The following is a 15,558-nucleotide window of genomic DNA, read 5'->3' on the forward strand; positions in this document are numbered from 1 at the left end:
TTGACACACTAGAAAGAAGGAATGCCTACACAGGGAGAGTTTTACATATTTCTGAAAGCATGGCAAGAATGTCAGTGCTTATAAGTAAGCTTTGCACTTTCAAATAAAGTAGCAATGTGTTTAGAATTGATGTTACAAAGCTGACTTCCTGGGCAATCAATGATCTAGAACCTCTAGTTTCTTGCTCTATATAATTTTTTACATATTTTAGGGAGTAAATGATTTTTTTAAAATGACTGAATCTCAACTTTTCTTTTTGTGTTGGAATTTGTGTGCTTAGTATCACCTCTTGAGCAGTTTATTTACTCTGTTTTATACTTTTCTGGCTAAATAGTGTGGATGTACATGTTAGGGATGAGTACTGGGAAGTCTTTGCTAGGGATTTCTTATGTACACCTCTGGAAGTTCACAGATGGCTTGCTTGCTCTCCTGTCCTAGAAACAGTTGTTAGACTCTGGCGTTCTTGCAGACAAAGGAAATTAACTTTTGAGTTGTAACGGCCTTGAAGAGAATACTGTGAAATGCAAATATACGTTACTAGAGTATTGCATGTATTATAACGACTCATACTTAGCAAAAGACTCTGGCTTGCCTCGATGCTATGTAGCTGTTAAACTTTTATTTCTTTTCCCTGATATTTTAGACTTTTTAGCAGCTGTCATTAATTGTGTGGTTGAACAGTTTGAATGCTAGCTGGCAACAGGTGATGCATGCTCTCAATATTGTGAGATACAGATGATGGTCAACAAAGTTGTCACTGAATTGGGAGGTATTTGTGTCAGCCTATGTTGATTTTGTTTTAGCAGAACTTTGTTCTTTGTTGTGGAAAAGTATGTACAAAGTGATCTAAAAAGGAATATGGGGTAAATGTTCATTATAGGTTGCTAAGCCTATACAAAACCAGCGTAGAATGTGCTGCCTTAATTGTGGAGGGTATGGGTTAAACCAGCAGCAGAATGTCGTGACTCTTAGCTGAAAGACAGCTTTGTATGAGGCATTTCATTTAATATTCTGTGATTCCCACCCAGAATATTCCTATGCTTGCTGAATGTGGCATGTGTGTTAACTTGAAGATACGCTTGTGTAACATAGTGAAACCTACAAGCAGATGCTTTGGGAGAGCTTCAACTGCAGGCAGGGTCTGTTACCGTGTACCTTATTTGGGTAGTAAAACCATGCAGTTTGCAATAGCTTATCCCGTAGCGTAGCATTAGTTTTGCATCTTCAATCTGTTTGCAAATTGAACCTTGTAAATTTGCAGCTAAAAGTGCATAGTTTTGGGTGCACTGTAATTGAAGACTAGAGAAGAAGAATCAAATTGAGGCAATTAATTGGGACTCCTTAATTAAATCTGTGGCTGAAACACTCTTATAATTAAATCTTTTTAAAGTATTATCCATATCTCTCTACAATGTTGTACTGACTAATCTATTCAGTTGGGTAAATGAGCGTTGATTCAGACCTACCTTAAGCAAAGTCCCTAGACCATTAAGCTAGCTAAAATAAATTTAGACATTTGGTTTTCATTAGTGTTGTAACTGAAACAAAAACATTTTAATGACTGATCCCAGAGTATTTTGAAGTTTGTGCAACTTTGCCGGGATGGTATTTAAGCTGTAGTATCAGTTGCAAGTTGGCTATAGGCCAGTTTTTCGAAGCTGTTTCAAAGCAAGATGTTGGGTTTCCAGAGTGTTACAAAACAGAAGGACTTTGAGAGGGGAGAAGCAGTGGAAGGTAGTTATGGTAAAATTTGCACTAGTGAAATGAAATTGTCTGCTAAAAGGAGACAGTGACTTATTCATGCCATACTTCAGTTTGCTGCTTTGTAACAGAGCTGTTTCAGTTATTTGAGAAGAGATAGTTTTGAGCTTTAATACTAATATTAATTAAAAAATCAACTACCTAAGGAATCTGTGCTTTTTAGATATGGTTTTATTATCTTGAACTTGCACTACATGAGATCCTGCTTCAAAGGGAAAGAACTTACATATTGCTTACAAGATCTAATTTTAAAAACACTTTTGGGGAAATTTGAGTAGGTCTTGGAAGAAGATGGCAATAAAATCTGATAAAAATTAGTGTGTGGACTTTCTTTGACAAATAAAATATCTGTAGCTTTACATTCGTAGGATAAGCTGGAGACTGTTCAAGTGCTGTAAGAAGATGATTGTTTATTCTGTGTTGTGCTGTATTCACAATAATGTCTCATGGAAAACCTACTGAAGTTGTTGAAATGTTCTGGGTGATCAGGGGTCAGGAGGGGTTGCAGGGCATCATTGTGTCCAGACTGGATGCTTGGCCTGGGTACACAGAGTGCCAATAGTGGTGTTGACCAGAGTAATTTTAGGTTTTGGTGTTTGTATTTTTTTTTCTTGTTGGTGATTTGGGGTTAAGTGGCAATTAGAAAAAGACCAGATTACTTCATTTAGGCTACTAGAAATTGATAATGTTTTGAGCTGGGACAAACTAGCTCTTCTAGTAGAAGAAATACTGCTCAGATGGAATTACTGAATCGTCTGTCCGAACAAGTGTGGATTTTGATGGGTTCATCTGCACAGTATCACCTTAGTTATTCACTGATTTAGCTGTAATTGATGAAGACAGTGTTCCTACAGAAATCCACCTGATATAAGCAAGAGGCAGTGATCTGAGAGTAGCTGAAAGTCTGGGTAGCTTCTTAGTTTCACCCTGAGTTTGCAACTGATATGTTTATACTTGATTTTATATATTGACCTTTTAGGAATGATGTTCTTAGGTAGGATGTGTATAGCCAAGCTGAGCTTAAGTAAATTTTGGGTGCATCTTTTGCAACTGTTATGTTGGTTCGTGTCTGTTATTTCCATTTACAGTGTCTCATAAACAATATATACTTTTTTCACTGACTTTCTAAGAATTCTGTAACTTTAAGTTTTAAACAGAAATATAGCATTTTACAGCATAAATTTTACCCAAAGTAGTAAAGCAGTCATCTGTCGTCTTAGGAGACTCTTCTATGCATGTCGTGGAAGTTTTATTTGAATGCCTGAATCAAAGGTTTTTACAAATGTGAAATAATACAAAGTTGCTGCTCTTCTGGGAAGAGTCTGAAAGGAAGTATGCCTTTCCTTTTCTCCTATATTCTGCTTCCGGGGGATTTCTTTTGTGGTTTCACTATCGGGATGTTCTAGCTGAATTGTCCAGCCTATTAAAGCTTATGGGTGGTAGCTGCAGTTACGAGACTGAGTTAAAGGAATGGCCCATTTTTCACGTATAAAGTGCTGAAAACATTGTGTACTTACACCTTTGTGTTCTGTGAATGGAAATAATGGACCAGATGCAAATGAATATTTACTTTGGTACCTTTAGCTACAGGCTAGAAATCCAATACCGTATTTACATTTGAGTTCTTTTTGGTAGGCCATATAATTATCTGGCCACAAGATTATAATAGTGATAAAGATCTTTTACTATCTCCAGTAGTTAAACTGAAGAGACCTTACCAGAGCTGAAGATTTTCGGTAGTACTGGTTGTGTGTTATTCAAAACATGGAAGAATTTGAATACTGAAGGACTACATAGTTTGTCACAATTCATTTTAAGGAAGATAACTTCATTTTGAGATCACAAAATGCTAGAAACCTGTACATAGTTGCACTGTGCTTTGAAACTGCTTCAGCCAGATGTCTTTTTTTTTAATGTCTTCCCCCTTTGTAATAGTCATTAGAGGTTTTTTAAAAGTTATTTTTAAAAGATTACTTTTATAACTTAATTTCTTGATAATATTACTGTTTGATAGCACCATAATCTTGATACTGAAAGTAAATATTAACTTGGTGCTGGTACTAATGTGAGAAGAAACATCAGATCTACCCCAGGGCATGAAAAGGCTTATTAATAAAAGGAGAGAGCTGTCCAGTACCCCTTTGCTGTACCAATTTATTCACAACTGTGTTTTAATATTCTGGTATTTTGAGTCGAGATGAGAGATGGCAGAGGAGTGAGTATTAATAGTAGTGAGCAGGCTGAAAGAAGTTAAGTCCTGATTTGAACAAGGCCTGTCAGAATGCTGCGTGTGTATAGGAGGAATGGTGCTCATGCAAGCAGAGAGGAACAGAATAAGCAGGAAGAAAGAGTGTGCACCATTAAAAGTTGGAGAAAGCAAGTTTAGGAAGAAGGAAGAAAGTATATGAGATGTCTGGGGAGAAGTAGGAAAAGAAAATAAGATCTGTTCTTGATGGAGAAAGACATTTAAAGAATATAGAAATGGCTTGTGTTGAACCTGACTTGTAATCTGGCTGCTTATTGTGTCATCTCTGGTGTCAGCTACTGCCAGAAGCTTCAGGGTCTGCAGAAAGTACTGTGGTAGGTAGTTGGTAGAATCTGTTTCCTGGGGCAGCCTTGGCTTAATAGTTTAGGAGAGAGCTCATCGTGGATAAGTTTAGCTGTTGAAATGGTTAAGGACCTCGTCAGTGCTAGTCATCCAGGCTCCCTTTAGAATAAATGAAGAGATACTTGCACCTTTAAAATGTCGTTTTCAAAGATGGCATTAAGACAGATGCTTCAGCAAGTAGTTAAACACTTCGTGTTCTGGGGGTGAAGTTGCAACGCTGTAGTTAAGCCAGTGCTATAGTCTTGTCTCTACACCAGCTCTGGCACGTGTCAGGTCCACCTTTGAGTTATCTCTGCTTGCCAGCCGGGAGAAATATAACATGTATTAGGGGGAGTCTGGGGGTTAATGGTTTTCTGTAATCTTTGCCAATAGAAGCAAGTCAGTTCAGGGGCTGAAGCAAACTGGGGCTGGTGGGGCAGCAATGGGGCTGGAATCTTACCGTAAGGAATATTTTTGCCTTAGGGAGGGTGAAGTTATTTCTTACAGTTTGAGCCAGAGACCTGAAAAGCTTAACATTTTAAATAGCAGGTTTTTATCTTTCGTCCAATAGTCTTTCTATTGGCATTAATAGTAAGGACAGCTAAACGTTCTTGTCAACCGTAAAAATTTGCAGTGCACTAAATCTTGCTGTATTCTGTGTTTAGCATCACATGGCTGTGAATTCTCAAGGCTGATTGATATAAAAGATATAAAGGTGCCAAATTTAGATTTTTATTGAATGCTTTCTTGTCATGAGTGGACAACTTGCTTCACTTCTGTTGTATTTCTCTCCATTATTAGGCTGCAACTGGGAACAATATTCTTTCTAATGAGACTCCTGAGTGTGGAGCTCCAGTAAGAGCAACAACATCTGGCTGTAATAAGGCTTTGCCTTCTTCTGTTTTGTGATTTGCATGTGCCAAATGCTTGGTGGCTTCATCGAGCTGCATCTCGCTCACAGGACATGAGGCGTGGGGAGGAAAATGAAGGTGCTGTATGCAAACACATGGGATGCTGGCAGCTGAGGAGGAAATGATATAAGGTGGAAATATAACATGCAAGTCTTGTGTATGCGTGAGACTACTTAACTCTTTAAGACAATGAGGGCAAAGTCCCAGTTCTGGTTAACTTCTCTGTGCAGTTATTTTCCATATTGTTTTTAGTATGGTGTGCTCCTGTTCTTTGCAAGGTAAGTATTTTCTGTAACTTCGGTGTCTTTTGATACAGATGGGGTTTTTTTTTCCTCTTCGTCTCCTGGGAAAGTATTATTTTCAGAATGGCAAGAGTGGTGTTTTGCTAGGGAGAGTTAGGATGGAGGTTAGAAGGAAATTCTGTGATGGGGAATTAGTTTCTTGATGCTGGTGGAGAAGAATAAAAGGGGCTTAGAGGAAGATGCTGCAACACTGACAAGAACTTTGTTTTGAGAAAAGGACCTGAGGAATCAATTGAGAGCAATGGTGAAGAGGTCTCAGGTGGCAGTTGCATTAAAGATGCATTTTGCTAGTATAGTAAATGACTCTTTAAATAAGATCTGATCAAATAAGCCATTAGTTCTTTAACTGGAAGCAGAAAAGTTGAATGAATTTGATTTAAAAGGCAATTAAGTAAATGGGGATTATTTTTACTGAATCTTTTCATTATTTTTCTTGAAATGATTGTCATATCTGATCAGGTAATGACTCCGTTACAAAGCAAATAGAACAATTAAATGAGTTAAAATATAGTGCAAACATAATTGCATCCTACTGCAGAGGTGAAAACTTAATGAACATCCTTGGACCTTGGTGGGTGGGATGGAAGTTGGGCAGAAGCTGTGGAGGATGAGGTCCTGCAGTAGAGGAAGGTGCACCTTTAAGGTTGTGACATGCCTAACTTACACATTGATCGTGTCCTTGGAAGCAAAATAATTTGTGTGATTCATGGATTTGCTGAGTTGGATTATTTTTTCCCCTTCTGTTTGCTTCGTTGCTTGGTTAAGTAATGGAGTGAAGTCTAGAGTTGAATGTAGGAACATTTAGTTGAAATTTATAACTAAACCTCTTTCCATTTAATGAAAGGAAAAATACAGCTGTCTGGGTGAAGATACTGGCACGGTTTTTCTATAGAAATGGAAAACGTGTGGGTGTTTTAGGTGACAGAACATGGAGTAAAACTTGCAAATGAAACTTGCATGTGTGTGCTTTCCTGCTTTCCATGTTCACATTACCCAGTTATCTTTAAAGGGACATTGACTGAAAAGCAGACTAGAAATATTTGCCTTCTGTATTTCTGAGCAAAACAATGTAATAGTATCTACAGATTAGAAATCTTTTCTCCTGCTTTTTGTGCTTGACAGCTCTTTCTGAGTAGTAGTTTTCATTTGTGGCGCTCTTGCTGTTCGTATCCCAGTCCAGTGAAAGGACAAGAGGCAATGGCACCAATTAAAATACAAGAAACTCCAGGTAAACATAAGAAAAAAAAAAAAGCGCCCATTCTTTTACTGTGAGGATGATCAAACTAGTTATGAGCTTATGGCTGAAATGCATTCTAGGGAAAATGTTCCCCATATAGTTGTCCATCTTGTGGCAATCCTGTACTTTTCTCTGAAAAATCAGATATTTTTTTGATTTTTGGAGATTGAGAAATCCATTATCTTGTGGAATGATTCAGCACAATCATTCCTGTATTTCAGTCACAGAAATGTAAATATCTACAGTTGTATATACGGAAAAATATAATATTGTAGCTGGTTTCTACAGGAGAAATTACTTCATGAGCTACAGAAAGCAGTAACGCCTTTTCGGATCCATAAGTATGCTTCAGTACAATTGCTAATGTGTTCTCGTAACGTGATAAATGTTGGAGAGAAGTGTTCTTTGATTGTTGTTCATGCTGAAATGTTCACCAGTTTACATGTAATTTCTCTTACTATAGCTGTACACCTATCTAAAAACATGCAAACCAAACTAACCTGTCTCTAAAATCCTCCAGAAAAAGAGACTTCTGGCTCATATTCTGGAGCAAGGAGATTCTTAGTTTTCTGGTTCTTATTGAATGTTCACTTTCAATGGTTTGCTACTGCACTTGATGACGTTAAAAGATTCCAGAAAGAAAATTTTAACATTATCATCCTGGGACATTAAGCAGAGACTAAGTTAAAACGTCTTAAGCATTCTTGGTTCAAGGAAAATAGAGCAAATCAGCAGGCTGTGTAGCAGCCATTGGTCTGCCTTGAAGTTTTAAGCTGGGAGTGGGAGTGCTGGAATGCCAGATTTCTGCTTCCACCCCAACTTTTCTGTTACTTTTTGAGACTTTGTACTGTACTTTTTCAAAGAAAGGTCACGAGTAGGAACATAGTCCTCTGCAGTTCCTGAGTGCTCGAAGTCCTCTACAAGGGGAGAGTGAGTGGAGTGATAAACCGCTTTCCCTCTTTCCATTACCTCATCCTTCCACTTCCATGTTTTTTCAGGATAAGCTGGTGTTGCAGATGCTACTTTTTTTGCCTACTCTTGCAGTGACCAGATAGACAAATTGCATGTTCTGATGGTTTAGTGCAAGAAGCCTAGTTTTCGCTTGTGCTGTGCTGTAAAATGAAAGTCTGGACTTACTGTTGCTGCTTAGCTTAACGATATAGGAGAAAGTGGCATTTGTATTAGGCTTTTAGTTTCTCAAAGCTGTATGATGAGTATCTTGCCATAGCTTGTTATGGGGCGGGGGGAATGACAAACCACCTCACTACTTGCATTTAGTTTCTACCCCATCCAGCTTTGCTGCAGTCCGTGAGAGTATGTTCTGCCTGGGGAAGGGAGCAGAGTTTCTCAAATGCATTTCAGCTTTGCTTGATACTTAGTGGCAACAGCTGCTTCCATCTGTGTACATGTGCAGGAAGAGATGTTCAGCTGAACAGGCAGCATTCTCTTTTTATTGTGGTATGCATAATGCTAGCATATGTTCTCAGTTTGCAAATCTGCAGAATACGGCATATACTTTTTCTGAAGCTCATTGAACAAAATATGACTGAAAGAGTGTATGTATTTGTATTTTAAAAACAAACAAACCAAAACCACCACCCTGAATCTTTTTGTAGTAATCTGAAGACACGGCCTATTTGGTCATCTATCAAAATTATTTTCTGTTGTAAAAGACAGGTATATTATTTTCCTTTCTGTATATTCCCTCCTACAAGTGAAATATTGCCTTCTGTCTAGGTCTCCGGAGAAGGAGACAGGGCTTTTTGGCTTGTACTCCCAGTTCTCACAGTGCACCTAGAATCTATTCACAACTGGCTGATGTCACCTCAGGCAAAGTTTCAGTTCACTGAGCCTCTGCACCTCAGTCCACAAAATGTATTTTCACTGCAAGTCTGTCTGTTTGGGCATTGGGATATAGTTGTCATAAATTCAGAGTTGCAGATTTGCTTATAAAAAAAACCCGAAAACAACAAACTGAAAAGTAGGGGTTCTATTTTAGGATAAAGACAAGGGAATTTCCCCTTTGCCTCCTAAAAAATCTGGATCTTGTATACTAGCTGCAACTCCTTTTTGCCAAAATAGTGGTCAGTTGCTGTACTGCTTGTGTTAGCTACTCTTCTGCAACATTAGGTAGCTTGTAGCCTGGCAGCCAATTCTTTTCTCTGATACTGTGATTTAACCACTTGTTTCACTTGTGCTTACAGACTGAAAGGAAGGAATAGGGTAAGTTCCACTTCTGTACCAGACAAACTGGATAAAATTAATATACTGACAGTTCTTTGTGGAGAGGGGTTTTTACTTGGAAATCTTCTGAGAGAGTCAGTGAGCATGAAGGAAAAGTTTGTTAGGAATAATCAATTTTTAGGGCAATTCAAGCAATGCAATATATGTATGGCACAGAGCAGTGTTTTCTCTTGATTGTCTGCAAAAGCTTGGAGTTTGAATGTAGAAAATTAGCAGACAGAAGCAGCAAGCCAAGATGTTGGCACACATGATACATCAGCAAAAGTAGTATCATGTATGATGTGAGCTGGAGGAGGGACATTAGACATACACTTCTGAATTTGACCAGGACTGGTTCAGATGCATTGCTGCCTCAGGTCAGCTAGAGGGAAGACAGACTGGATTTGCAGTCTGCACAAAAGATTAGGAATCATGGCATAATTAAAATTAAAACTATTCTAATTATGTTAAGGTATTTGGAGCCAACAGCTAAGTTCAGCTGCTTACAAAGAAATACTTGTATATGGGCATAAATAATGTTAACTGAAAAAAACGAAAAGCAGACCTGCTCAAATATTCTGTCAGTCATAAGTTTCTTGGAGAGTACAGATGAAAAAAAAATCCATATTTTATTCAAATGCTGTTTGATGTACTGACTTTCCCCCTCTGCAAAACTGTGTGTTCCAGTGATCAGTATAGACATGTCACACTTTGAAGTGGTCTGTGCTTAATTACCTTCTTGAAATTCCAAGCAGAGCTCCACTTAGAAATTCACACTGAGATTCCTTCCTGCCCTCATGAGGCTTATCGGTTCAGACACTGTTTATTTTCAACTCAGGTAGAAGTACTGCTTTTTTAACTTTCTTCCAAACTTTAAGAAAACTTGGATTTCATAGAAAAAAAAAATGTAGAAAGTGTTAAGTGGCATGATAATCTGATACTGATAATGACACTCTTTGTTCTGATCTCTCTTAAGAATCCTTTGCACAGATGATTTTGGCAAATGAGTGTGAATAGTTTGTACTTGCTAATTTTCCACCTCAAGTAAACAACCTATAAACATGAGATCATATTTCTGCCATAAATCAGTGTTTAAGAGTATTAAAAATCTACCATCAGCTTGCACACAAATATTTACCTTTTGATTATTTAGATTATACAGATTTGATTACATTTTGAGTACATTTAGATTACATTTAGATTTTTAAAAAATTGTATTAAATTGTATTAGATAAACTAAAATAGAATGAAAATACTGGTGAAGCAGCATAAAAGGGAACAAAAAAACCTGCAGTGTTACCTCTTTACCAGGGGTTTGTAGGAAAATTTTAAGAATTCACAGTAAAGATGTGGGACTAATAGTAGCAGACTCAGTGGATGACAGTAAAGTTACTTGTAGCTCTATGGTTGGCTTAAAAATAGCAAAAGAATATGGGACTTTTTTGTTGAAATGCCATTGATACAACCAGTTTGGGTGAATGATTAATGAAGTATGTGAAGGGAATGACTACAAGGCTAAGCTCTTCTCTGTTCAGAGAAAAGCTGTGCCGCTTCTAGGGCCCCAGGTAGTCACTGCTCAAAACCAATTCAAGTCTACAAAAACTCTTGTAAGAAAGCTAATGGATGCCTCCAGATGCTACCAGCCATAAGGCTTTCAGGAAAGGAAAATGACCATTTCTGCCTTACATTTCTGTGATGCCAGTCCCAGTAGCTGCAGGACAGGCATCTGCTTTTCATAGTCAAAGAACTCTTTGTCTGCTCGTCAGGATTGACAGATGAGGAAATTGATGTGACTTGTCACTTCCAGGTAATTGAAATTATGCTTGCATCTTATCACTTTCGGTGACTTTTCCAAGACAGTGGTTTACTTTCATCATGTACAGGACCTATAACCAACTGCTATGGCAGCAGGGATGCCTGCTTCATCCCTACTGCAGTCGATATCACCAGCCAGTGTACATCTGTCTCATTAGTTAGGTGATCCAGCTGACACTTCGCTGCTCAAACTCATAAGGCAATATCCAGGTATAAGAACGTCTGTACTGAAGAGTTGTCAAAAGTTGAAGGTAGCTGAAGGCAGCAGTGTTCTGCAAGCAGGCAAACTGTTGTTGCCAGCCTGTTCCGATGGGAAATTCAGTGTGTTACTGATGATAGAGAGAACAGGTTACAAATACAAGAATGGAGCCAAGAGCTGCTGTTAGGAGTGGACTGAAATAAATGAGTCAATTCCAAGGTAGGACGTGCAGCTCTTCTAGCTGGGTGGTGTAGCAGTACATGGGAAGCAACAGATACTCTTTGTTCTTCTATTTTTTGGGGACAAAATATGTAGATAACTGGTAATTTGACATCAAAATTGTGTGCACACATTTCTCTGTTCTGAGAGTTTATTAAAAGCTTTGTTTCTCTTCTTTTTTTGCCCCGAAGTACAATGGGTTGCGTGAGGGGAAGGGGAGGGAGAATCTGCCCTGGCAGAACAAATTTCTAAAACTTATCTTAAGCTTTTCCTGTGCAAAAAGCCTAATCAGTCAAGAGTGGGCAAAAGTTCATGCTAACACAAACAAGATGCTGAACTTGAATGCACAATGTTGCATGTGGCAGCAGTCTCTTCAACACATGCATGCAAAAAGTGAATCCACGGTGTCTAGATAGCAGATGACAGCAGTGTCATGAGATTTTTTAAAAACTGCACGTCATACAATAGATTTATGACTTAGAATGTCTTAGGCAGTTCTTTAAGTGTATGTGTATTAGCATGTGTCACTGCGCTACCTCTGCCATTTGATGTGCTGGATTTGTTCTGCTTATAAGTTGTCAGATAAAACAGACATAACTGTCTAAAGACCCTTAATGTTTCTGTTTGCTTGGAATCCATTTTGGATTGCCTGGCATGTAAGAAGGGAAATCAGATATTGCAAAACGTTCTTCCAAGCTGTGGCAATGAATGCCTGCTAATCTTAAGTCTTCAGTGATTGTACTAATCAAACCAGCAAGATCCTTCCACAAATAATGTGATTTCTCTCAAATTCATAGCAAAGTTAAGTCAGCTTCTTATCTATGACAGGCTGTTTGGGGGATTTTGCCTCTTTTTGGCTTTTTCGTTTAAGGAGGGAAGTAAGTTTTGGGTTTGTTTTATCACTATTATTACCAGCCCATAACTTGGCCAGATCCTTGGGTTTCAATGCGATGATGATGTTAGTCTCTCTGCTCTCCTGTAATGTTACTCTGGTTCCTAGGCCAATTCACCCTCTTCAAGTCTTTTAATTTTCTTCTCGGAACATTTGTCCAAAAGGCCAAAAGAAAGTATTTACTTTCAAAAGCGTAGCACTTTCAAATGTACAAGGTTTCTAGCAGTGCTAGGTGTTTGACAGTGTCCATCACATTAAGGGCAGGTTTTTATTTGTCTCATCTCTACCTGGTTCTGACTTATTCTTGTGGCCTTATTGAGAAGCCATTCTGTAGTGAGCATACCAGTTCTGGTTTGTCTTCTGCTGACCTCCCATCACAAATCCATGGAGGATGTCTGAGCTTCTGGCTGGCAAGCCACGTTTTGGATGCTGAAAGATGATACCCATTTTGGTGTCTGTTTTGTTCTGCATAGGTAGTGATGTGGGGAACTTCATTGAACCAAGTGCTCAGAATATGAGATACTTGTGCACAGATAGTGGCAGTGGTTGGGCTAGAATCCTCTACGTGCCTAAACATAGCGTAGTGGAGACATGCCTGTAGCTAAAACTCTGTGATTCCTTCCTTGACAAGAATCAGTTTGCAGCATAGCCTTCATTAAGTTCCATTGATACTTCGGATTTTCTGTGTGTCAAAACAGCAGTGTTCAATTCAGCTATGGAACTCTTGTTTGGATTGTTTCTACCTGACTGAGATTATTGCTTTAAATATTCTAAAAAGGAACACTTTCTGTGGTGCTGTAAGGCAATGTTCTGTTTGATTATATAATGAATAATTAAGGTAACTTGCCTAATTTTTGGTAAGTTTTGATATCTATTTCTTCAGTGGTGAATACACTTTCATAAAGATATTTTAGAACTCTGTACTGAAAAACTGCTAAAGACTTATCTGCTTAACTTTCTTCTTAACTCTGCTATTGGAAACACAAAATATGTAGATAACCAAATTGCATTCCAGCATGACCTACTAGCAGGCAAGAGGATTTCCGCTTCAGTGCTGTGGTTCATTAAACAGTTACAAACAGAAATGCTGCGAAAGTGTACTGCGGACAAGTGACGAGAGATTTCTGATAACCTCAAGGCTGGCTCCCAAACGATCTTATTAATTCTGTGAGTAATCTGGGGAAAATCAGTAGGGTTTCTTTGACTTTTGCCCTCTGAGGTTGCAGTTTTTACAGCTTGGAACAGCTATTACTAACAATAGTTCTTGAAGTGTAATTTAAAAAACCCCAGGAAATGTGTTCCTGGTTTTCTTTCTGATGCAGTTGCAACTGACAACTCCTCTTCCTTTAGCCCCTAATTCACTGTGCCGCCGTTCCTGGAAACCTGTTTGGAATGTTATAATGAAGTTTTTCACTTGCCTGAAGTACATCAAATATAACACATGAGCCTGGTTTCCAGCAGACATTTCATTCTGTGTACAGTCAGCTGTTTCTCATGAGTCACACTGCTGACTAGGTAGGGAAGGGAAGGGTTGCTTTGTGCAGGCTCTGGGAAGTTCATTATTTTAATTCTTCTGTATTGGGAAGGCTTCTGTTACTGTTGTCAGCTCATTTGTGTTCAAGGTAACTAATCCAGGACCAGAAAGTAATATCTTTTCTAGCTGTTGGTGACAATAAAGAATTGATTAAGATTTAGACTGTAGGAAATCTGGACATAAAGTATCATATTTTGTGGCGATGGATGGAAGAGAAGTGCAATAAGTATTTGCCCTTTTTCTTGTGAACACATTCTCTTATCTAGCTTGAAGTTTATTTTTTCTTCAGTTTCCCTTTGAGAATTATTTTCAGTATCATTAAAATCTTATCTTGAAGAGTAACACAAAGAGCTGTTTCAAATTGCTTTTCTTACACAATGCCTTTGAGTGGCATCAACCTGCCTAGAACTGGGCTACCTCCTTCCAGGTGCCATTTTTCTTCCTGTTCCATTTTGCCTCCTTTCTCCAGAGTTGACATCATACAGTCTTCATTGGAGAGGGCAAGATTCCTGAGAATATCAGGCACTAACTGTTTTGAAAGGCCTGTATCTGTGGCCTGGTGTCTGGATGTTACTTACAATATATACAGAACTGTTAACTGTATATATTTATAAACATTCCTTATTTTTTTAAGACTGTTCCTTACTATACAAATTAACCTTGGCTGTTCTTTAAAACTGCCACACTTTAAAACTATTTTTCAGCTTAAGGTAGGCAGGCATGCTTACCTTGCTCTTCAGTGTTAGCAACATATTTCTTTGACACATAACTTTGCTGTTATAGTTTTCCAGTTTAGTTAGCTGCCTTGTCTCTCTGCTTTTAAGCCAGATTTGGTTAAAGTAACCCTTTTAAACCAGATAAATGGGAACACAGATTAATACAACAGTGTTTTTAAAAAGTTTGATCCAGTCTTCAGTAGTATTTAACCTTTAGTTACTGCAGTTGGAAGATTATGAAATGTTCAGATTTTTTTTCAGCTTTTTAAAATTTTCTGATTATTACTAGTTCTGAAGCCAGCAGCTGTGTTACTTGATGCATCAAAGAAGTAGATAATACTACTGTTATTAAACTTATCTTTGGAAATCTTTTCCATTGTTTGGTATTTCTTAAACCTAATAATATCAAAGGCACATTATAAACCTGAAAAGTCATAATATTCATTATAGTTGGTCGGTATTATTTTTATCAGCTTAGAAAAAAAAATAATCACAAAATCCAGTAATGCTATTAGAAAGCATGGGTTTTTTTCCAGATAGTTTTGATAAGAAAAGCTACCTTCTATAGCTTGCTCATGAACTAGATAAATTGAGAGTTCATATTTGGTTGGTTTTTCCTACTAGTTTTCTTTTGCTTATCTGTCATTGTTCTTCAGAGATGAAAGATAACCATAATGTCTTAATTTCTGAAGGCAAAGGCATATACAGGTTGACCAAATGACTGTTTACAGTGTTGAGGTTTGTCCTCCTTTCTGCTTCTCTCTTTTTCCAGTTAAAATACCATAATGTCAATCTTGTTTCTTAAATACTGTTAGAAACGTGTTAAAGTATGTGAGAAGTATTTCCAAATTATAGTTAGTGACATACAGCACACCTTGGCTTACCTGCTTTGTAAACCAGACTTGTGATGCATGCCGGGTTTAGATAATGAGAGGAGATACAGCAGTTAAAGTGACGATTATCAGTCATTTTGAATTCTGGTGCTCTCAAGTGATCACAGATCCCACTGCAGATGACGTTGGGTACTGTGCCTTTATCCCTCTGTAAGTGTATAGGGTAGGCTTCTAACCGTTCAACTATGTGCTTTAAATGATAGAGGTAAAGAATTGTTGGGGCTTTTTTTTCTCTCTTACGACTTCTAAAACAGCTTTTGTAAGTATAA

At 38.0% G+C, this 15,558-nt stretch overlaps 1 protein-coding gene across 4 annotated transcripts in view; it reads left to right on the top strand.

Moving 5' to 3' along the window:
- The window catches only part of DISP1 (dispatched RND transporter family member 1), a 95,131-nt gene that overhangs the window by 15,903 nt on the left and 63,670 nt on the right, over positions 1 to 15,558 (top strand). Inside the window, exon 1 of one of the 4 annotated variants that reach the window (XM_064446325.1) lies at positions 13,294 to 13,313. The exons of the other annotated variants lie outside the window; for them this stretch is intronic. The gene's annotated coding sequence lies outside the window, so the exon portion shown is untranslated. Of the gene's footprint in view, positions 1 to 13,293; positions 13,314 to 15,558 lie in introns of those variants that run through there. 4 annotated transcript variants of the gene reach the window in all.

The sequence above is a fragment of the Phalacrocorax carbo genome, chromosome 3, assembly GCF_963921805.1.
Source record: "Phalacrocorax carbo chromosome 3, bPhaCar2.1, whole genome shotgun sequence".
In the NCBI taxonomy this organism is placed as follows: Eukaryota; Metazoa; Chordata; class Aves; order Suliformes; family Phalacrocoracidae; genus Phalacrocorax; species Phalacrocorax carbo.